At 46.1% G+C, this 24,381-nt stretch overlaps 1 long non-coding RNA gene across 1 annotated transcript in view; it reads left to right on the top strand.

Moving 5' to 3' along the window:
* Window positions 1–24,381, top strand: part of LOC138579471 (uncharacterized) — a 46,376-nt gene that overhangs the window by 13,283 nt on the left and 8,712 nt on the right. Inside the window, exon 2 of the long non-coding RNA XR_011304014.1 lies at window positions 13,381–13,458. This is a non-coding gene — a long non-coding RNA (uncharacterized lncRNA). The remainder of the gene's footprint in view (window positions 1–13,380; window positions 13,459–24,381) is intronic.

Raw genomic sequence — 24,381 nt, 5'->3', positions numbered from 1 at the left:
AGCGTGTGTCAGTTGAGGATTTCGCCTTCACTTTCTCCCCTCTCCACCTTTGGCTGACTCACACCCTGGCACAGCCCTCTCCATGCTCCACTCTGCTATATGATATTTTCGATGTTCTTTCCCCTTTCATAAGGATCAGCTTGAAGCCCAAAGCCAAGTGCAACTCCTGGTAAGACTCAGACCTCGCCACCCTTAAACGCAAGTTCAGGGTGGCTGATAGGAAATGGCGTGCTTCTGGTACATCCTCTGATAAACTGGCCTGCCGCCTGCTCCAAAGGCAAGACCGGCTCACTGTCTGCATAAGAAGAGAGCCCACATCCATTCCATGTCTCTGCTGCATCTAACAACTCGGCCAAATTCTTTAAAATCTGCAAGGAGCTGGCCAATCCTGCTGCAGTCTCTACCTCTCCTCTCCCCTCCCAGGCCCTCTGCACGGCCCTGGCTTCTCATTTCATCTCTAAAACTCAGGACATCCTGTCCTCCCTCTCTTCCTCTCCCCTTTGCCTCTCTACTCCCTATTCTTCCTCTGGCCCTTCTTCGGCCACCTCTCCTCCTTCCTTCTCTGCCTTTCCCCTGTTCTCCCCAGATGAGGTGTCTAGACAAGTCTGATCTATGAATGTCTCACCCCTGTTCCTCCAAAATCATCAAGGACCACCTTGACACCTTGGCCCCTGCTCTGGCTGACTTCTGCAACCACTCCTTCACCAGCGGAATCTTCCTTTGCCCCCTGAAGCACTCTCTTGTGCACTCTCTTCTTAAGAAACCCACAGCCATCCACCTCCTGCCCAGCTAACTATCACCCAATCTCCATCACTCCCTTCCTGGGCAAACTCCTGGAAAAACTGGCCATCTCCCAGCTTAATCTTCACACCGAATCTGTTGGTTGTCTCTGTGACATCAGTCCTGCTTCAAAGCTGCCGAAAGCACAGAAACTGCTCTCCTGAACATCTGTGAAGGCCTGCTCTCCAACCTCGATTCCAAACCCTGTGTGTCCTCATCTTACTTGATCTCTCTTCTGCCTTTGATGCGGTCACCCATGCCATCCTGCTCAACCGTCTCCGTGATAACCTGGGTATCACTGATCAGGCCCTGGCTTGGCTGACCTCTTTCCTTTCTGATCGACCCTCCAAGGTCCAGCTTGGGTCTTTCCTCTCCTCTATTTCCATCTCTACCTGTGGTGTTACCCAGGGGTCTAACCTCTCTCCCTGGCTGTTCAACCAATACCTGCCACTTCTTGTCCACTCCATTGCCGCTCTCTGCCCCACCTTTCAGTGCTACGCGGATGACACCCAACTCATTTTCAGGCTCCTTTCCGCCACTTCTTCTCCTTCTCACATCTTTGAGTGTCTGTCTGCTATCTAGGAGTGGTGCGCCACCAGAGCTCTGCCTTAATGCCAGTAAGACTGAGATTCTCCTAATCCACACTCCTGCTCCCTCCTTTCCTGTCACTCTCTGGCTGGCCTCTTTTGAGCCTCTCCCTGCTCCCAACTGTGAGGCTAAAAACCTTGGGATCATCTTCAACTCCACACTCTCCTTCTCTCCGCACATCTCTGACGTCTCTAAGAAGTCACACTACCAGCTGTACCTCCTCAGAGGTATTCTTCCTTTCCACTCCTTCCCCCAGAAGCTTGCTGTCTCCAGAGCTCTGTTTCTCTCTAGGCTGGACTACTGCAACAGCCCCTATCTAAATCTACCTGCCTCTACTCTCCATTCTCTACAAATCATCCAGAAACAGGGCTGCAAGGCTTGTCCTTGGTCTCAAGCCCAGGGATTGTATCTCTCCAGCACTGAAATCTCTTCATTGGCTCCCAGTGGTGGCAAGGATCAAGTTCAAGGCCCTCTGCAATGTCCACAAGGCTTTCTGGGGCCTGGGGCCGCAATACCTCCAACTCTCACTACAGAGATATCTTCCTACTCAAGCTCTTCCCTTCTCCACCTCCAACTCCTTGAGGGTCAGTCGCTTCTCCAAGGAACAAGTTGGGGCCAGATCTCTTTCTTTGGCTGGTGCCTCGCTCTGGAACAGCCTCCCAGCCTCTCTGAAACCTCAGCAGAACCATCTCTGGAAGCACCTCAAGACCTTCCTCTTTGCTTCTGCCTTCTCTAATCATCTCCCCTGCTGATCTTCTGTCTGATACATGCACTGGTCACCTGCAACCCTCAGAATTCGGGCCCAGGTCACTGCCTGTCCAGCTGCAAACCCGCACTGCCACTTGGCACCCCCTGCACTTGTGGTCTGTATCTGTAACCCTACAGGCCCATCTCCTGCACTTATTGACACTTGCCTGCACTTCTAACACTTGCCACCCATGATCTGAATGTCACTCGGCCTAGAAAGATTATTGTTTTTGTCCATCTCTGTTTCCCCTCCCATGCCTTGTCGCACCTTGAAACACTTGTGTATATGCGTGTTATGAATGCCATATCATATCATATCATACATTGAAAGGGAAAACTTGAAAATTCTTAAGTGCATACCATAAACCTAATTGCAGTTTAGGTCGAAATGTTTGTGGGGGCCACTTGGCAAAATCTGCTGACCTTTGTCTAAATTAAAGGCATTGCAATATAATATTTTATGAATTTCCTGTTTTGGCAAATCCGTGTAATCAGCACTCAGCAGGGCAAGGTTGGAGCATCATGTATTCATGGTACAAAATCTAGCAAGATATCAACAGGACTAAAAGAAAGACCCTTCTCAATTGCAAGAGAACATGACGTTGCAGTTGACTGTGCCCTGCTTTCAATAGTTAGTGAACTGGAAGCAGTTTCTTCATGGATCAGGTTTCAGCCTGAATATGCCTGTCTTACCACATACGAACACACTCTTGTTGCCATGCCCATAATGCCACTGTAAGAAGACAAGACCATTCTGGCTGCACAAGTATATGCCAGTACTGTCACCTAAAAACAAAACTCTTGTTTGCATTGTCATTAATACTGCTCATGCCCCTGTAAGAAGACACGCCCATGCTGATTGTGCCAATATTCTCAAATTTACCTACGCCAGAACACACTCACTTTGGTTTTGCCCAATCATGACAATGTTGCCACTGTAAGAAGACGTGTTCATGCCATCCATTGCCTTGTGATGCATTGCCTTGCAAACAATTCACACAATGTACTGTGGTAAATCTGTCAATGTTGTCCCTTCTCCCCTAGGGGGAGACTATTCCCATGGGGCCACGGCAGTGCATCCACAGTACAAAAGTCCCACTATACATTTCCGCTTTGTCACCCCCTCCCTCGTTACCAAAACCAAACCCTCCTTCCCTTGTTATAAAAACAGTGCTAATATCTTCTATTGTATACCAAACCAACCTTATTCTAAGAAAGTGACTAACACACAAGGGAATCCAACTGGCCTTCCATTCATTGGTAATACAAGTACTGTGATGAAGAAGATGGCTAGGAGTGGGAAGATTGATCCAGAGAACTGTGCTGAGCGGTCTAGTCTCCTGCTGAAACATATTGGGACAAACTCATTCAAAGTAGATGGGGGAAACCAGGTGAAGGAGAGCCCCTATCCTGAGAGGAGTTTGTCAGTGACACTGTAGAACTGACGGCAAGTCAGGAGAGCTGAACACTGTGTACGGAGAAGGGAGAAGAACTGGCATAGTCCAGGACTCAAGGACTACTGATATCATCACCCAAACTACCCTCTGGGTGTTCCAGGATCTCGGGAGCCCCCAGCTAAAGAGAAGGTGCTCCGGGAGAAGCGAAGAACATTGCAAAGCCGAGACCGATGAAACTAAGCACCGGAACACTGCCGGAACCTCACGCAAAAACCTCCCGTGGCTCAGAAGACACAAACCAAGCACAAAAGTACTCGGGCAGGCAGAGTGGGACTAGCGATCCGGGGAAGCAGGGGAGCGAGAACAGAGAGCCGAATTGGAACAAGCAAGAAAATGAAAAGGTCTGCTGCCGCAAACACAAGATAGACAGTATCCTATACTTGGCAGGTGAGTCAACCAGGCTGTCAGGATTTGGAACGCGAGTCTGGGATGCGCACCCATACAAAATCAAGGGATTAATATGGTCCAGGCCCCCAGATTCCAGAGAGACACTATCCTATGCTTGGCTGGAGAGCAAACCAAGCTGTGAGGATTCAGAACAGCGAGTCTTGGACCCGCACCCTTATGAGAACCAAAGGATAAGAGGGTCTAGGACCCTGAGAGCCAAAGAGATAGAAGATTTATATGCATGACGGGAGAGTACAGCAAGCTGACATACTACTGCATAGCGAGTCTGGGATATGCACACTTATGAGAGCCAAAAGTGTAAGGTGAACTTTACATTATAGAGCACAGGGTCTGTGGCCCACCAAGATAAACAGTGTTGTGATAGATTAAGTCAGGGAAAGGATGACAAATCCCTTGGCTGAGAGAGTACTGTTTTGGGCTCAGGGAAAGTCTAAAAGAAGCCAGGAACAGGGAAACACTTTGCCTGACCTATGGAGCATTTTCTTGTGCTTGTAAAAAAACAGATAATAAGAAGACAAACCCCGAGTTAGTTAAGTGGAAGAATGCAGAATCCAGGGCATCGGAGCCATTCCCTGGATATTACCACACTGTTTATTTTTGAAGAGAACATTTCCTCAATTCTTAAAACCACCAGAGACATTTGGAGCGTTTTGTTGGTAAGGGACTTTCTCCACTATTTCCTCAGTTCAGATAACATCCTTGCACGGTAGATTCAGGATAAGAGTGTTCGGGTCAGAAGTAGGGTTTATGGGCACAACAGTGACTGTTTGACATCCTGACTTTTTCATTAGTCTTCTTTGAGGCAGGAAACACCCTTCTTAGCTTTAGGGACAGAAAGGCATTTTACAAACCCTTTTTCTACATTGAATAAAAGTTTATGACCAAACACATGTCACCTCTGTGTCCAAGCTTTACTTCTGCACCCGGACAGTGACGGGACTGCCAATGTAACATTTTATATTGATTTCACAATTCTTTATTTGGCTGTATGTCCTCAGAGAATAAAACAAGCAAATACAGTACTACATTCATATCAGATCCAACGGGATAGACATGATGACAACTTCTAAGTCTGACAGGGCAGTAAGACAATTTTGGGGAATTTTGAGAAATTTAAGAACAAGCACAGATCAGGATGATCTAAAAACATTTTAAAGTTGATGGAACTACTAATAATAAAGGGAGGTAAAGGACGCTAATGACACATATCCATGTGGGCCGAGCGAGCAGATTAATTATATACATACGTGTTAAGTTGGTGAGGTCTGTTGGAAATCATATGTCTAATTCAGCCCACTGCCTGCCTAATTTTCTTTGCAGTCTGTAAAATTTTCGCTGGGGCTACGTACAACATCTGTAGTATTGCAAACCTTGAGGAAACATAGGGCTATTTAAAATGTAATTCCCAGCGCTGATGCCCGCCCCCCCATTATCATTGCAAACCCCAGCATCTACTGGCTTGACCATACACCAGCCTACCCTCCCCCAGAGCACACATGAGACACACACAGGACATGAGAGTCTCACTCCGGGCTCGTGGCAGGGGTCCAGGGAGACATCAGACTCTCGGAGCACCCAATATGGAGTTCAGTGATCTGCAAGCCATTTTAAAATGGTTGCCATACCTGCTTGCGCTGGTTCTGTTTAGGTTTCTGGGAGATGGACGGAGTGGCAGTTCAGGCAGTAGCTTGCTGCCCAAATAGAGCAGGGTAGTCTGTCTTTTGCCAGTGTTTGCACGGACTCCTGAGCTAGGTGAACGGAGGATAGCACAGGAGGCAACGCGCTGGTCTTGGACGCAAGACCACGCAGAGAAACAGAGGTTTGAATCCCGGATCCGTGCTTAGAAACCAAACTCAGGTGCGATATTAGGCACGTTATAAAAAAAACAATTAAATAAGGTGTGTTTAATTGTGGTGAATCGCATCTGGGCCAGACGCCCTTCGTAGGGCAAGTGCCATCATGATCTACAATGTGCCTTTGGGGTCTCCGAGTGTCCCCAACTTGTCGGGAGGAATATCATTTCCCTGTCAATATTCTCCAGCTTCAAACCTACTAAAGGGGCAGTTTTACTGGTTCCAGGAACACCAACATTACAGTTCTGTGGGCATGGGGGAGTATGATTTACTTCTGTGGGCATGGGAGAGTATGATTTTTCAATGCCACCTTGTAGCAGGTTCTGAGCTTTAAGAGTGAAGGCCCGTAATCGGACCTCATGTCCCTGTCGCATGCACAGAAATGGTTACTAAGTGTGGTGTCTAGCTGATCATACTCATTCCTCCCCCCACCCAGGGTCTATCATCCTCTCGCTTGGGGGGTCGGGTGCCCCTTTGGTCGCCCCCTCTAGGTGTCCCAAGCACCAGGTAAGGGACCCCATTATAAATCACACTTTGGTTTTGAGGGAACCACAGATTTCTCCTTTCAAGTCTTTTCCCCAAAGTCCTGTTGAATTTCTTGGGCGATATGTTTGCTTATTTGATGCCATTTGCTTAGCCATTTGCTATTGAGAATTAGGGCTTTTTCATCATCTGATTCTTACTTACATCTCCTTCTGGGTGTATGTTGATCTCGTGCACATAAACACCTGTTTCACTGAATGTGGTTTCATCTTTTTATGTCACTTTTATGTTTCCTTCTCTTTCCTCACTAGAAGATATACATCTACATTTACAGGCTTTGCAAAGGGTTTGGAAGATCTATTTGGCTCAGGTTTCTATGTTTCGCGTAACAGATTCCCACTTGATCATCAAAGGCGTGCTCATCAATGCCCGATCCCTCCCGGTGCATGCCCTTGACATCGAGGACTTGATCACTTCAGAAAATGTAGACTTCCTTGCTATCTCAGAAACTTGGCTACATGCGGCAGCCGGCCCCTCCTTGTCCCTGGCGATCCCTGACAACTACTCCATTATCATATGCGATAGGGATACCAATCAAACAAAGGGTGGAGGCTTATCCTTTATCTTCAAGAGTTCCCTTGAATTCAGAACCATCCCGAACCTCCAGATCCCATCAGCGGAATTACTTTCTATCAAACTACACATCTCTCCTAACCAAACTGCTGCAGTGCACCTTATATATAGGCCTCCTTCATTGAGGATATCTCATCCATCCTTGCCACCAATACTAAGCCTAACTTGCAAATACTTCTACTTGGCGATTTCAAACTAGGGTACCAAGATGCGAATGACACTAGAGCCCTGGACCTAGCAAGCACATTAACAGACTTTGGCCTTACCCAACACATCAAAGAGCCTACCCACAATAAAGGACGTACCCTTGACTGGGTTGCAGACCTGAACTGTGCTCTCAACCTGATCTCAGTTACACCCTGCTTCTGGTCTGATCATCATAAAATAATCTTCTCTAACAACTCCAACCCCCAAACGCCCAAATCTAATCTCACCCCATCCATCTATACCCATAACAAGAGGGCATTACGACTGAGAAACTTCTCCCTCTGCTTAATTCTGCATCAACCACTTGTTCCGATCCCACAGTTCTAGTGGATACTTACAATCACACCAAAACCCTCAATGCCATTGAACCACTAAAATTACGCAAACAAAAACCATGTCCTCACCTCAACTCCTGGTTTACTCCACATCTTAGAGATCTTCACAAAAAAACAAAAAGAACGGCTGAGGCACACTGGAAACATATACCGTCACTTATCAACAAAAACACCCTAACCAAAGAAGCCATACTTGCAGAAAAAAAAAGACATTTACAATAAACGCATTTTGCAAGCAGAATCCAACACAAAAGAACTCTTCATGATCCTCAAGGAACTAGAGTACCCTGTAGCCCCACTGGATATATGTACCCCGGACACCGCATGGTGTACCAACATCCAAAAGGCACTTTTAGATAAAATATCTATTCTTCAAACTAAAATTAACGCCAAAAGAAGCAACCTCTCAGACTTAGCACTCAACTCTCCGTCCTATACCCTCCCCACTCCTAAACACGACTTTAAACCTTTCAGCTTCTCACCTCTCTCTATTTGAGAAGGTGAAAAAATAATTAAGAAACTCAAACCCTCCAACTGCCAAGGTGACTCATGCCCAGCTCCTATCATTAAGGAGGCTGCCCATGACCGTGCACCTTTTTTCACAACCTTGATAAATGCCTCTTTTTAAATCTGGTATTGTACCAGACAACCTCAAGGATGCATGGGTCATCCCTCTACTCAAAAAGCCTACCTTGGACCCAAGCAACCCGTCCAACTATAAATCTATTACCACTGTGCCTTACTTACTGAAAATTCTAGATCGTGCCACTTACCTCCAAATTCAAGACTACCTCGAAACTAATAAACTATTGGGTTTCCGGCAATCAGGTTTCCGCCCCAGACATGGAACTGAAACCGCCTTGATTGACTTAAAAACACAAATTGAGGACCTGAAAGACAAGGGCAAGTTGGCACTCCTACTTCTTCTTGATCTTTCAGCAGGGGCCTTTCCATCTGGTTGATCATCAAATTTTATGTCACCACCTCAAAATAGATGCTCACTCAGACGCTGCCAATTCTTGGACCAGCTCCTTCCTGGCTAACAGAACTATGAGGGTCTTCTCACCATCTGCATCGGCTGACCCAGCACCTGTCCCTTGTGGAGTCCGACAAGAATCTTGTGTCTCTCCCACACTGTACAATGTGTTTACAAAGCCGCTCTTTGACATACTTGACTATCTGAGTGTTTCGTACTCCAACTACGCGGATGACACCCAGATACTCATCCCCATCACTGGAGACTATGCAATCGACTCTAAAGCACTCAATGAAGTATACACAGTCCTCTAGGCCTGGATGGCACATCATGGGGTCTGCCTTAATGATGAAAAAACAGAGTTACTCGTCCTACGCTCACATATCAAACTTTCCAAACTTGACCCTGCTTATAAATCTTTCTGTATTGATGGGAACACTATCAAAGTGTCCAAGGACACAAAAACACTTGGTATTTACCTGGATTCAACACTATCCCTCAACAGACAAACGAATGGTGTTGCCTCTGCTTCGGCTTACACTTGCAAACTTATCACTGCCTGCAGACACTTCCTGACAACTGCATTATCCTTGCTAGAACTCTCATCATGGCAAACATTGATAATTGTAAGGCCCTCTACTTAGGGACAAGCCAAAAAAACATCGATAAGTTACAGGTTACTCAGAATAATGCCATTAGGGCAGCCCTCAACCTCCCGAGCAGATTACACAACTCTGATGCAAGACATAATTTACATTGGCTTCCCGTTGCTCACCAAATTTCTCTTAAAACCCTTTCCCTAACATATAAGGCCCAGAACAATTTGGCGCCCACCTACCTGGCCAATCGCTTCAGGCGGCATACTGCCAACAGACCCTTGAGGTCTCCCCATTTCAACTCACTTACTGTACCTAGATACAAGCTTCAGACATCCGGGGCATAGGGCTTCCCAGTCCTTGCAGCCAAACTCTGAACACATTACCTACTTCAATCAGAGTGGAACCTTCCTTTCTCTCCTTTAAGAACAAAACCAAACTCTGGCTCCATGAGCTTGACGCTGCTACCTCATCCTCCCAACTACCTTGGCCCGTTATGGTTATGCTCCAATGTCAGACTCCTTACACATCCTCTGCACTTGTAATATTCTTATATTTGTGTACTCTATTATACCTTGTAATATGCCCTCACACAACTTGAAATGTCGTTAGTACAGTCTGTAAATATGTAATTTGTCTGTAACACGGTTTTCTATAAGAATTGCATATTCATTTTAAGTCTGGCTTTTGTCACTCTTGCGAAACTTCTTTTACATATATGTAACCGTTACCTTCTCAAATTATGCGCCCAGATGCCCCAGGGCAAGGCGCGCAATACAAATAAAAAAAATACAAATGCAAATACAAATCACTTCTGGTTTAGACAAACAAGGGCTACAGCCTGAGCAGCAACCCTAGGTAGATGGCTGAGGTCTGGCATTGGAGTCCAAAACTCCTCCCTCCCTCGTGTTGATGCTAGGTCTACTTGCGGGTGGTAGCCTCATGGACCAAGGTTAAGGGGCCTTTGATCCCTAATGCCTGTAGAGCTGTTACTTTTTCCTCCCACTGCTCCAACATCTCATATTACTGGGTCATGGTGGGAAATGAAGATGTGTCTTCTTTGGGGCGTGAGTTTTTGTGTTCGATTTTCCTCTAAGTTTTAAGATGTATAGTCATTTATTGTTGTGTGCCATTAAGTGGTTAAGTTAAGTCTGGCTTAAATTCAAAAAATGTCTGGCTATTTCCATCTAAGAACAATTGAAAACTCTGACAATCTGTAAAAGTTTATGAAGAAAGTGTCATGAATCCTTGGGTAACAGGTCAGTTTAGGATGGAGGTACGGATTTAAGCTCCATGCGTAAGCGTATCCCAATAAATGCAGTTCTGATGAAGCAATGTTAGAGGCAGGATGCGGCAGCTCTGTAGGTGAAATGTACTTTGATCAATGCTAAATTAATTAACAACCTGAAAAGTGGAAAAGAGGTTGTTATTTTTTGTTTTTAGTGTTGTTGCAACTATTCCTTTTATGGCGTGGTGATGACCATGATTAGGAAGTATGTATTCTTAACTACTATTTTGTATCTTCATTTTATTTTTATTTCCTTTCTTCGTTACTTTTTTACTTTTTTCTTATTAATATATAGTAATCATGTGTAAAGTCTATTCATAAACTGAATCACATCATTAATACATTAATTAAATGGTTGTATGTATTTGCAGCACCCATGTGTCTGATGTGCTTTCTGTTTGCTTTGGGAGACCTGGTGCTTTGCCACTTCATGTGGGAGGGGATGAGGCTGGTTTTGAATGATAATCTTAATAAGCGCGAGCCCTACTATGCCTCATCCCATTCTTTGCATCACTGCATATCTGTGAATGGTCCTTTAATCACTCTTGTCAAGGCCTGGACATGTAGAGCATGCCCAGTGGTTGCAAGGCTCTTTGGGAGGGTGGGGGGGAGCATCTGAGTAGTGGTAGGGGGCTAGCTTAAAGGGACTGAGCCTACAAAATATTCAGGAACTAGTTCTGGTTGCGTGCCTGGGCGCGGCACATAATTGGTCGTGGGCATTCATGACTCGGAGTAACGAGGATGGCCATACGTAATAAGGCCATTACGGACACTCCTGTTCGTTGACATCTGCAAGCATTAACCATTGCAGGCAGCCTGCAGAGAGATTCATGCACAGTCACTCGTCAGGCATTCTAGGCAGCACTCGCCACCAATCCCCTGGTGCCACGTGGACGGCGGCCATTTTATTATCCGCAGAAAGCTGCTTCTGAGGAAACTGTGCGGGCACAGTGACCCAATGCAGTTGCTAAGCGATTGCGGGGACGCCGTGCACAAACTTTGAGAAGCACAGAAATAAAACCCTGAGGGAAGTATTGAAGTAGCAGTGCCCCCGAGTTAATTTGCTGTAATTAAGTCCAATTAACTTTGGGAAGTCGTTCCCAGTAGATCGTCCTCTAATGAGTAAGGAAAGGTGAGTGCTTATAAGTAAGCGCACCTTTGAGTAATGCCATGACTGCGCGCCACTTACCAGGGAGCGAGGCATACGAGACGAGACCACCCACTATTACTGACTGTGAGTCATGTTTTACTCTGTGGTTATTAAGCCTGTTATGGTATTCCTCGGTGAAACTGTGCATGTGTTATACCTTTACAGTTTTGAGGTAATGCCATGCCTTCATTGAGGTATTTCTGATATACTACATCTCCTTTATTCAGTTCCACCCTTGCTTGAGGCCAGCCAGATAGATGGGAGGACAGCAATTCACACTCTGCTGCCCAATGGAAGAGAACATGTGCAGAAGCTTCAGAAATGACCCTTCTGTGCAATGCAGATCTCCCCACACAGGAAGGCCTGTAACGATGGGCCCCGGGGCATTACTTGAAGTGTTAATGCCCCCCTTGCTCGGGGCTTATTGCTTTTAAATGGAAGCAAACTCAACAAGATGAAACGTCATGCTGCCATTATGCATGACTGACGTTTCACCAGCCCGTTTGGCTTCCCAGAGGTCTGTGTCTGTTATGAATTCTCTATATTGTAATATGATAAACATGAATAATACTCCATGGCCCTCATCACAGGTTTGCCCGTAACTCCAGCGGGTTTCCGGCAAACCTGACTTACCATCACTGGCACCCAATATCCCGGTGTTACAGGGATATTACGGGTGCTGGCATCAGCGGTAACGTTCCATACTATGGTGTCCTATGGTGTATTTCTGGTGCCGGTGAGTCAGTCATTATTCTGCCGGTGTGGGCCTGATCTACGGGCAGGTCAGACCTGCCAGAAGATGCGTGGCCCCCACTAGCAGTCATGTACTTTGCCGGTCTGGAAAAAATGCTGGTGCCGGAATTACCAGCATTTTATCCAGATTTTTTTCTGGACCGGTAAAGTTGAAATGAGGATCATGTATTGACCTACAAACAATGAACTTAAGATCCAGGCAAGCCTGGCACCTGTTAGTTTCACATGAAATTTTACCAGTGTCCACTTCAGCTTTACTAATTCGATCAATTTAACAAGGATGAAAGGGTAAATTATTCCTATCCAGATACAAACATGTGACCTTCCAGTTACACAGCAGGTGCATTGAGCTACTGAGATTAAGCTACAGTACAGTGTGACGTGCTATCCCATCTAGATAACATTTACAGGTACACTGACCTCCATTTCCTCTTTCTAACCACCTATTCAATCACACATCCATGCACCCCTTACCCCAATCTTTCTCTTGCTTCTTGCAGCCTTTGAAGTCATTTTGTGAATGCGTGTTTCCCAAGAATCAAGCAGAATGTGGCCAAACCTCTGTCAAACTGATGGATCTTAAAGGAGATTCAGGCAGGCATTGTCATTAAGAAATGTTTACTGGTGTAGAATTGGTGTGTGACACTGAACATCTATGATTCAGCTAAGTGCCAGCAATGGAAGAAGGCACGCCTGAGGTCCCTTTGTAGAAGGTATCCTTAAATGCTGGCAGATTTATTTTTGCCTGCAAAAACCGGTACGAATTCTACAAAATTAATTGAACATGTATAATTGTGTAACATTTCCACTTGCAGGTAACCTATCTTTATTTAAAAAGACATTCATGTATGTTGTTTTACTGCTTTAAAGAACTCTGCAAGTTAGTGACACTTCACCTGTTTTACTCTTCGCGATGGCAATCTCCACTGGGCAAAACATAATTACTTTTCCTTTTTTTCCTTTCTAACTGCCTCCATTAATAGAGTTATCAGGGATTCACTCGCTAGAACTTAAGTTTGTGAACTCATGCTCAAAATACAGCTAGGAGCATTTGTCAATACAAATAAAATTATTTTAAACAACTATCCACACCTGTATTCTAATTCCACTCTACTTGATTTTGTAGGTATCTCCACAGCACTAGCATCCCCTATGTTGCATGGCCCTGAAGAACGACCTGCACTAACAACAGGATTGAAACATGGTAGATGTTGTTTTTAAAGCCAAATACATCTTTGATATATTGGTTCAGCCGAAATTTAATATAATATGTTTTAACTTACATATATGATTATCTGTTACTGTTTTCAATATATGATATCTTTGTTTAGAAGAATTTTTCTAATTTGTATTTTTCTTTTATACAGTTGAACAGGCCAACTTTTAAAATAAATAATCACATCATCACTTTTAAAACCAATCAATCTAGTTAAAACAGTATATCCAAAATTAAAAAAAAAAAAAATCCGCCAGAAGATAGAACAATGATAAATGCAGCCTTCCTGGTTACCACCTGCACGCCCGCGACTCTGAATGCAATGGACCGTAAGTACTGGAGCACTTCACAACACATTAACAGATGTTTCACTGACTCTACACATTCTTCGCCACACAGTCGGCAGTGCCGTTCATTACGTGGAATGTTTTCCCAAGCCCCGACAATCTCATTTGTCTTTACACTTTTAAACCTACTTTGTGCATAGTCCCACACTAAAGCTTTCCCAGCGAAGCTTTGAATATCTCTTGAAAGGCACTTTTATGTCAGGAAATATTAAAGAAAACATGATGCCCGATTTTGTGTAGCCAAATGAATGATTAGTTGTTCATTGGCGTATGACAGCAGTCTTGACTTCACGTTCTTCTTGAATTTTCCAATTGGCCAGCACAAGGCTCGGTCGGATATCCTCTCCAGCCAAGCACTTGCATCGGCCCTGATTTTCAACATGTCACTATTTGGCATGAGCCTAGCTCTAGATAGAATCACTGTGTACAGCAAGCCCGACAGAGAATCAGCTTCAATGGGCAACCGAGGTGGCAAACGAAGTAATCTCCTGAGTAACCTTTCCTCTAATGTACAGATGCCATCTATATGTGTTAAAGCCCATATCTCAGCCCCATAGAGGATAGTCGACAGAATTTTGGCCTGATACAATTGGAGACTAACCTTTAGGGAGCAACCTCCACCCGTATTTGCAAGGGAGCAGATGAGACCAGTGGAAATTACAGTTTTAATTTAATATGCTTCAGGTGGCAGGTACCCCGCAGCTCTGCATCCAATTGAATGCTAAGGTAAACTCGGCGACCACCTCAACTGTTACACCCGCCATGTATCATATCACCCTTCACTCTCCTGCCCCTAGCACTGCAAATAACACATTTGGGTTTATCAGTATTGATCACCAGACATTTCTTTTTTGTGTAGTGTACAAGTTTATCCAGGGTTACCTGCAGACCCCGGGAGTATGGCAAGATCGTCAACATAACCCAACCACTGATCACTGGTGTCCCCCAGCTTGGCTGGGTTTGCTGAACGATAGGCAATCTACCCCCGAAGGTCCGCTAGGTAAAGGATAAACAACATGGGTGCCAATATGGACCCTTGCTTAAGCCCTTTAGTTGTATCAATCCAATCAGAGGTCCTGCCTGCCTGGTTTATGTGTACCTTCATGCGTGTACAATCGTGGAGATAGGTGATCATTTTAAGAAGCCCCAATGGTGTGCCCCAGCTGCACAATGTGTTCCATAGCTTAGGATAGCATAGCTATCCACTGTATCAATGCGACACTAAAGTCAATAAGTGCGGCGTACACTGATGTTTTGCGAATGGACCAAACTTGCTGAATAATTGTGACCAAGGCTAGGCTGTTGATTGTAGTGTCGGAGCCCTTACAAAAGCCCGTCTGATTTAGGGGAATTATGTTTTTCGCTGCCACCCATTCTTCCAGATCTGCCAGTAGTAGACGAGCAAAGATCTTGGCTGGAACGTCCAGCATAGCCAGCAGGCAGTCATTTTTGGGATCATCATGACTGCCTTCCTTGTGGACAGGAACAATTATACTGTCCTGCCAAGACCTGGGAATGGACTGTGACGTGCCAATCCAGCTAAACAGCCAGTCCAAGGCCTCTGCCCACACAGCTGGCTCCATCTTAACAAACGGGCTACAGATCCCATCGGGGCCTGGCACCCGAGAGGATTCACACACCCTGATTATGTCATGTATATCACTTGTGCTTTTTTTCGTATATTGCCATGTTGATTTTATTACATGCTAAGCGATATTATATGGCTCATCTCCTGAAAAGTGTTGTGGCAGAAAGTTTTCCCAACTTTCCCTGGAGACCCCGTTTAAGTCTCGATGTTTAGCAGAATTCTCATTAATAGCACCACTTAGCACATTTTTAGAGAATGTGTGCTTTCTCAGTCAATCTGTGTACCCTTTTTTGGCTGTTCCTGCTTCCCTAGCATGTACTAGCTGCTTATTAGACAAAGAGCACAGCTCCTGGCTCATGGCTCTTTTTCTGGCATGAATTTCTTTGTCGTACCTATGTAGGTGGTCCTTTTAATGACAAACACATGCCCTTTTAAAGTTTGTCGGTGCTCCCACCTGAACAGCCCTTGATGCACTCTGTGCAAGAATCGTAGTGACGTATTGCTGTTATAACGCGCAATATGCTGGTATCTCGCCAACCAGAAACCCCAGACTTGGCAAAATGCTCCCAAGCTAACCCTGGCCTCATTAGATTCCTTCCTCAGACTTTCCTCGCGCCAAGAAATGCTCACCGACAACTGGCTCAAGTCAACAGGTGTTGATTTCACCGATGTGAAATTGAATTCTGCAATTAAGGGGAAGCGGTCATTTTCAGTCCAATCACCCATGCACATGTCAGTAATTACCTTGCTAGATTTGGACACAAAGATGTAGCCTCGATTACTACTGGTTACCCTCCCCATGCACATAAAACTAGGAGGGATATCCGCAGGGAAGGTTCCATTCAACATATCGAAATTATCAAGAGTATAACAGACCTGCCCAGCTGGCTCCATATTTGCAGCTAGTGTTGAGCCTTCCAGGCTGTCCCGGAAGGGTGCACTCTAGCACCGTACCCAGCTCCCCTAGGGTCATTTTCGGGATTCGAGCATTCAAATCCCTCCATAGCACAATCGGAGAACCACCTCCCAATTTATTGATATTGATTTGACAGTCTCCATTAGCAGAACACAACATATTTGATCCAGAGGATCATAAATATTGATGACATAAAGAAACTTATGAGGTAGGCACGGCATGGCTTATGGAAAAGAGATTGTGGCAACCAAAAGATCTTTGTACTCCGGTAACACCAGCTCAAGGCCAATATCTTTGTTAACACAAAGTACCAACCCCCCTTTTGTTCTACCGCATGGTCCTTGAGATGCTAGAGAGAAAAGAATGCTCCAGCCGTCTATCACTTTTGGAGCAGTGAGCCATGTCTCTTTTAAAGCAATGATGGCACACTTATCAATATGGGACAATAGAACTCCATCTTCAAATTAGTGAGAGTTACCCCAGGTGTTCCAGCTTAGTAAAATTGAAGGGCGTGGCAATTTAGAGTTAGGAGCAGGGCCTGCTGTGCTGGTCTACCATGTGAGCCAGGCATGCCTAGTGTGATTTGTGACACCGTGTGCTGGAATGACTTTACACTACTCATTTGGTTTTCCTGCGGGGGAGGGTTACCACCCCGAGCTGGAATACGGAGGGTGTTAGTTACCTCTGGACCACCCGAGCTGCCCACAAATGTACACCCATCCACCTCTACTGCAGTGCAATCATATCCCAGGTTGTATAATGCCAGACGATGTTCCAAGACATCCAGCAATGTTGGCTCTACGTAAAAGAAAATACTAGATGTTGCATTTTCAGCCCTGAACATGGATTCACAGATATCTAAAATGCGGATATTGTTACTAGCGGTGAAGCGAAGCGGAACTACAGAGTGAAATAATTCTAAGGCCTGCAGGAGGTTCATATAAGAACTCTAATCCTTGCCGAAGATGCTCTGGGTTTGTAAGGCCGTTATTTTAAGCTTTGAATGATTTACGGGGGAGGGGGAAGCACCCAAAGTTCTTGGAAATTAAATATTGTGCAGGTCTGTTTGTACTGCGACATTGTATGCAGCGCGCCCTGGCCCAGGCACAGTGTCAGCCGACTGTACCGGGAACAGCCCCTCGAAATTGAAGGTTGTTTCTCCTTCATTTGGTTTGTCCCTTGCCCTTCTTGGCACCCTTGGGTCCGCCTTGTTGATTTGCGGTGCTCGGTCCCGTGTTAGCCCTTGTCTGATCCAGTTTCTGAACGCTGGATTGTTTGACAGCGCGTGGGCTTTCAGGCTGAAGATTCTTTCCCCCCACATCGCATTCCATATGTGTGCTCTATTTGCTCTATTTGTCGCTGCACCAATGTAGCACGATTCGACAGGCGCACGTGCCTTTCCAACTCACTAAGGGAGCTAGACGGCAGAGCACCCGTCTAGGCTCGCGCAGCTTGCACTGCTGTACTCAGTGGTTTAAAGGCCACACTAGTGGCAGTTGTTTTCTTGGTTGTCATCAGATCTTCGTACATTATAGCTTGCTTCGCCGGTTTCTTCTTCTTTCGCTGGTACCACATAATGGAGTTCAGCTCAAGTCTGTCTGGGACTCTGTTCCATAGCAGGAGGCGCCTTTTGTCCAGTTTGCTGTTTTACTAGCATTTAAGCTGACACCGAAAGCAATGAAGTAGATTTATCCTGTGCTTTACCTAGCACGCAAACTGCCTTGGTCAGATTTTCCACGCGTAATACTGATTGATCCATGGAGGCGTGGACCTGTGCCAAACTGGCCGCCATATTGTCACATTTGAGGTGTGGGCAGTCTAGTAAGGTTTCCAGGAGCTGCTCGTATCACTCTGAGCTGACAGGTTTGATTCCTCCATATGCCCCCACGTCCCCAGCTGTATACATGCTGCTATGTATATAGCTCCAGCATATTCTTCCACATGGCCCCCCTCCCTCCGCTCCCTCACCTATTGGCTTATCCCTTGCACTATCAGAAATATCGTCAGGCCTAGTACGATAAGTCTTTGTTTGCCCCTTTCCATCCTCCCCCGCCCACCTCCCTCCCCTCCCTCACATATTGTCTAATCCCTTGCACTATCAGAAATGTTGTCAGGCCGAGTACGATAAGTCTTTGTTTGTTCCTCACCTTCCTCCCCTCCACCCTCCCTACCTCCCTTCCTCCTTTCCCTCCCTTCCCTCACTTATTGTCAATGCTCTTGCACTATCTGAAATATCGTCAGGCCTCGTACGATAGTAAATGACCCATTCTTGTTGTCTCAAGGCCTGTAAGAATGTAATTGTATTTTCCCTTGCTCCCTCCCCTGCCTTGAAGTGCTTTGAAACACACTGTGTATAGGCGCTATACAAATAAACTATCATATCATATCATATTGATCCAGGTTGGCCTGTTGGCTCGACCTGGGCAGACTTTCTCAGGGGAAGTTGACAACGGTGATAATGGATTCCTGCTTTGGAGTCGAAGTAGTATCACCAGTACCAGCTGTAGCTTGTACTTCTCTCAAAGACGGCCCAGCTACCACACACTGCTCAAAACGAGCTTGCGTGGATGTAGTACCCATAAAGCTTGGAACAGGGCTTAGCGGAAGTATGCTAAGTGCCGATGTATCACGAGTAGGTGAGATGGCCTGTAGAAAAGATGGCCGGATAATGTCTAGAGCCACAGCCTGGCCAGTGCTGGGAGTCATTAGAGCCTGCACAACATTCTCAAGACCCTACACATGGAATGGAATTCATAAGTTCTGTCCAAGTTGATAACCGAGGAAATGCTCTCACAGTGACCATTAGCACAGGAATTAATTGGGGAATTAATTGTAGCCTGTTTCTGAGCCTCAAGCGCTGAGTAATTGTCAGTCATCTTGCCAGTGTTAGCCCCTTTGACTTTGCTTTTTACGGCCACAATACGCTGAGGGCATGCTCGCAGTGAGCGGGTACCTTTTGGGGTTGCACCAGTGTTGGGCAATGCTGCAGGGCCGCCCAAAGCGAGGCAGGGTAACTGCTGTTACCATCAGCAGGCCTGGAGAGGGGCAGCCCAACCTCTCCCCCTCTCTGCTCCTCTCCTTCCCCCAAGCCAGAGAGACACGCAGTCTGTGCAACACAAAGCTGAGCAAGGGTGAGGTGTGAACAATCACATCACCCTTCCTCCATACAGCAAGTTGCTAAGCACCTAAGTAAACCAGCAGTCAGGCAGGGATCAGGTTCAAAGACCTGCCCCCCCAGGGGGCCAGACAGTCGGCTATCCGGCCGGGGGCTGGAACACAACAGCTCCCACTACTATACATATCAAAGACCCAGGGCTCCCTGGGTCTTATAAATACAGAGCGGCATGCTCTGAGAAAACACAAACAATTTGTGGACCCTGAACGGGGACCCAAACACACAGGAGGTGCACTGTTTACTCAGTGCCTTCCAAACCTTTGCTTCTTTAGCAAACTCTGAAGTTTGTTGCATTCGCAGCGTCTTTGTTTCCCTTTGAATATTGCACTGTTCATGAACCTCTGCACGGCAGCGAGCGGCGAACACTGAACAAACAAAGAAAGTCTCCCGGGACATACCGAAGGGAAGCAGGACTCGACTTACCAGCGCGAACGAAGGAAGGAGGAACCTGAAGAGCAGCTCGGCGTAGGAGGTGGCTTCAGTCAAGCGTCAATTTCAGGTAAGCCGCCACGCCGGGCTGCGAGCATGAAATAGAACACGATTTTTTCTAACCGCGTGCAACAAAGATAAACATCCGCGGGCAGCTGCTCCCCGGCGGACCCGGAACGCGCGCTGCATCTCAATTTCAATAGAAATATTGCAAGTTTAAACAGCGAGGCTGCGGTGAAACCCCGTTCCAGGAAACCTTATCGAAAAAGTACAACGAACATTGTAATTGAGGCAGTAGGCAGACAACTTTTGGTTCATACAGCATTTGGGCCTTTTTTTAAGGCCCAGGCCAACAGGGCACACAGAATTAATTGCAGTGAACAACAAAGGCAGAGTTTATACGCATAACTCGAACCTGGGCACAAGAAATCATTTCAGCTCACCAAAGACCACTGATGCAGTTTGTCTGAACATAAACCAAAATATTTTTTGGGGCAACACTCTACAGTTACCCAGCACGGGAAATAGCATTTTTTGCAAACCCACAAGAATCCACAAATAATACAACACGCATTATAATGTGCATGATAGACGGTGCTATTGCACAACGAGTAGAGAGCTCATTTTGACATCTGTGCAGAGACTGCTGACACGGGTTCAGATCCCTGCAGGTCCCAAAGGAAAATCACAGGAACCCACAACACCGGCACAGAAACCCAAATCACCCCACCTTATGGCAGCCATCGAGGCAGCGGAACACTATGGTTGGGCACGGGTCAGGGAGAATATGTACGGCCTACCAAGGGAAGGAACACCCATACCACCCAATCAAGATGACATCACAACACCACCTAAGAGACAGAAAGTGACAGATGGCCCTAAAAAAGGTAACAAAAAACTGGCGAAATTGTGCGAGAACATGTCGGAAATGCAACAATGATTGCGCAAAATGAGGGGGAAACAATTACCTCAAACAGGGGAGCAGGGACCCACAAACCCCAACATACCCCTATAACCTACCATAACGGTGACCCCCCACATGCAACGATCCCAACAACAGCAGCCCCAGCCACACCACTGCCACAGGTGCCAGCAATGCCAACAGCTGCCAGCACAACTGTGCCAACTGCAGCTACAGCAGACCCAACAGGTGCTTTAAAAGCATGGCCAACCCCCAGTACAGAACCACTGGGTCAGACAGGGAAAAGCAACAGCAACCCAACAGACATAGCAATGATCTGCAAGGCCCAATTAGAATTAAAAATGAAATCCTTCCAGACTGAAATCCTGAATATATATAAAAGATGCTTAGCATGGAATATTGACACCACAATCAAAGAAGCCATATGGGCCAAAGAGTTCATAGACATCTTTTCACTTATAGAAGCCCAACACAAAGGGAAAGATGCTTTTAGGGATCCCAAAAAGATAGAAGAGAAAGCCATAGCCAGAAACGCCCAGGTAGAACAGAATTGGGACAACTGGTTTCAGGCCTTAGCCATCTTGGCAACAATATACGAAGAGAAATTCCCCAATGATGGCAGAAAATTATGGGCTTACATGGATAAAATAAGAGAAGTAAAAATCACTCAAAAAGGGAAGACCTGGCTAGCATATGATATAAGATTTAGGAGAAGCATGTCAGAGAGGCCAGCCATAGAATGGGACGAGGTCCAAAATGACTTATACACGTTAAACGCGTTAAACGCCAAGCCCCCATCAGAGGAAGAGGCCTCACAGAACATCTCCAAAAATAGCAAAAATGCACAGGGTCCCAGAAATAACGATAACGAGAAACATAAACAGCCCTTTCGGAAGAACCAGCCATGGGCGGCTAAGTCTAATACCCACAGGCAGAACAAAAACCACTCTCCAAAAGCCAACATTCCATGCAGGAATTTGGGAAAAAACCAGTGCACCTGGGTTAGGACTGCTGGTACAAACACGCTTTCAAAAACTGCAATGGTGACCACGCAGCAAGCAACTGCACCAGACTGCCAGCCAAAAATGCAAAAGATTAGCACCATCAACTCCCTTTCAACCCCAAGTTTGGCACCAGGCAGAACCCCCATCAACCCAAACAATTTTAGAGAAGCACTCATTAATTACCCAGACAGGGAAACCAGCGAGGCAATCTGGCAGGGTTTCACCAAGGGTTTTACCATCCCTTTTAAAGGCGAAGGGTCACAGAACATCCCAATGAACCTGAAGTCGGCCAGGGACAACCCCCAAATAGTGGAGAGCAAAATCCAGAAGGAATTGCTGTTAGGCAGGATTGCAGGAACCTGGGACCACATGCCCCTCAAAGATTACATAATATCACCACTAGGGCTGGTCCCCAAAAAAGAACCTGGGAAAATGAGGCTAATTCACCACTTATCCTATCCCAAAGGCCAATCACTAAACAATGGCATTCCACACACGGAACCGGCGGTATCATACACACACTTCCAGGAGGCAGTAAGACTCATACAGAAATGTGGCAGGAACGCCCTGATGGCCAAACTAGACATCAAATCTGCTTTAAGACTATTGCCAGTCCACCCAGATTCCCAGCAATGGTTAGGTTTTACTTTTAACAACAAATTCTATGCAGACAGATGCCTCCCCATGGGGTGCGCAGTATCCTGCGCCCTATTCGAGCAATTCAGCTCCTTTTTTCAATGGGCTTTCCAAAAACAGAGACCAGGGACCAAAGTATTACACTACCTCGATGATTTCATGGTAATGGGCCCAGCAAATTCTGATGAATGCAACAAGGCCCTGGCGAAATTAGAAGGAATGACCGCACAGTGGGGCATACCTTTAGCAAAGGATAAAACTACCAAACCTGCCACCAACATAATTTTCCAGGGCATTGAAATTGACTCTGTACAGGGCCCATGCAAGATCCCAAAGACAAAAATTGCAGAACTCCTGGAGAAAATACAAGGCCTGACAACAAAAGACAAGGGCACAGTTAGAGACATTCAATCATTAGCAGGGAGTCTCAACTTCGCTGCTAGAATAATCCCCCAAGGGAGGGTATTTTCCAGAAGTCTGGAACTAAAAATCAAATCATACACCAAACCCCACCTACACATCCCACCTAGGCACAGAGATGAAATAAGACCTGGAAATTTGGGGGAATTTCCTCAAAGATTTCAACAGGACCTCACTTTGGCGTACGCCTTTGAACACATGGACAAAAAGGGTCCTTTTCACAGATGTAGCCGGGAGTAAGGGGTTTGGAGCCATACTAGACTCAGAGTGGGTAGCAGGACACTGGCCCAACTCATGGCAACAGGTGGGGTGGGCTAAGAACATCACCCTCTTTGAATTATTTCCCATTTGGCTAACATTACACATCTGGGGCAGGCAGGTAGCTAACACGGAACTCTTGGTCTGGTGCGACAACATGGCCATAGTAGGCTCCATAAACAGAAGGCCTACCAAATGCCCTCTAGTGCTAAAAGGCCTACAAGCCATCACAGCAGTCACACTACAAGAAAACATTGTGGTCAAAGCAAAGCACATTACTGGGGTGGATAATAACATTGCAGATGCTTGTTCAGTGGCCAAGATTCCGGGAGCTAGCGCCTCACGCCTAGGAACAGATGACGCCAATACCAGCGGAATACTGGGCAATAATGGAAAATCAAAAATAACGGCATCAACGCCAGCGCCAGAGAGCCCAGGCCGGGATGCCCAACAAGAACCAGGTGCCTCAAAAATGGGTGCCAACAAAACAACGGCATCAACGCCAGTGCCAGAGAGCCATGGCTGGGATGCCCAACAAGAACCAGGCACCTCAATAACGGGTGCCAACAACTCCTTAGGCTTCCTAACAGAGATGGCAGAGAAAGCACTGGCAGCACCACCGGGGCGCAGTACAGTAAGTGCTTACAAACAGCATTTAAAGCCGCAGGCGTAAACCATGTAGAGTTAATAACGATTAAAGACATACAAATATTTTTAAAATGGGCACATGACCAAGGCTTTAAGAGAGACTGGGCAAAAAGGCACCTAGTTGCAATCTCGTAAAAATACGGGGTGATTCAGACCCCAAGCAGAGCGCTGTTATTTCCTACGCAATGAAAGGATGGGGTAGAATAGAGGGCCTCCAGGTGGACACCCGCCGCCCCCTGGATTTCAACAAACTGATACAAATTGCAAACCAGCTGGATGCCATATGCTGGCATCCATATGAGATCTTATTATTCAAAACAGGCTTTTTCCTGGAATACTTCGGGGCTTTCCGTGTTGGAGAGCTCATTGCCTCCAGCACCAAGGCTACCAACGGCCTAGGTGTCATGGAGGTCAGTATTAGACAAGAGAGCGTCAGCATAGAAATCCAACAATCAAAAACTGGGGCCAAAAGAACCATCAACATTTGTTGCATTGATGAGGGAGGCAGCAAACTGCCTGGTATGTATCACCAACCTTTATCACACGCAAAGGCCCAAGGTATGGGGGA

The sequence above is a fragment of the Ambystoma mexicanum genome, chromosome 3p, assembly GCF_040938575.1.
Source record: "Ambystoma mexicanum isolate Mex_15411 chromosome 3p, UKY_AmexF1_1, whole genome shotgun sequence".
Taxonomy (NCBI): domain Eukaryota; kingdom Metazoa; phylum Chordata; class Amphibia; order Caudata; family Ambystomatidae; genus Ambystoma; species Ambystoma mexicanum.
This window is presented reverse-complemented; position numbering and strand designations above follow the sequence as displayed.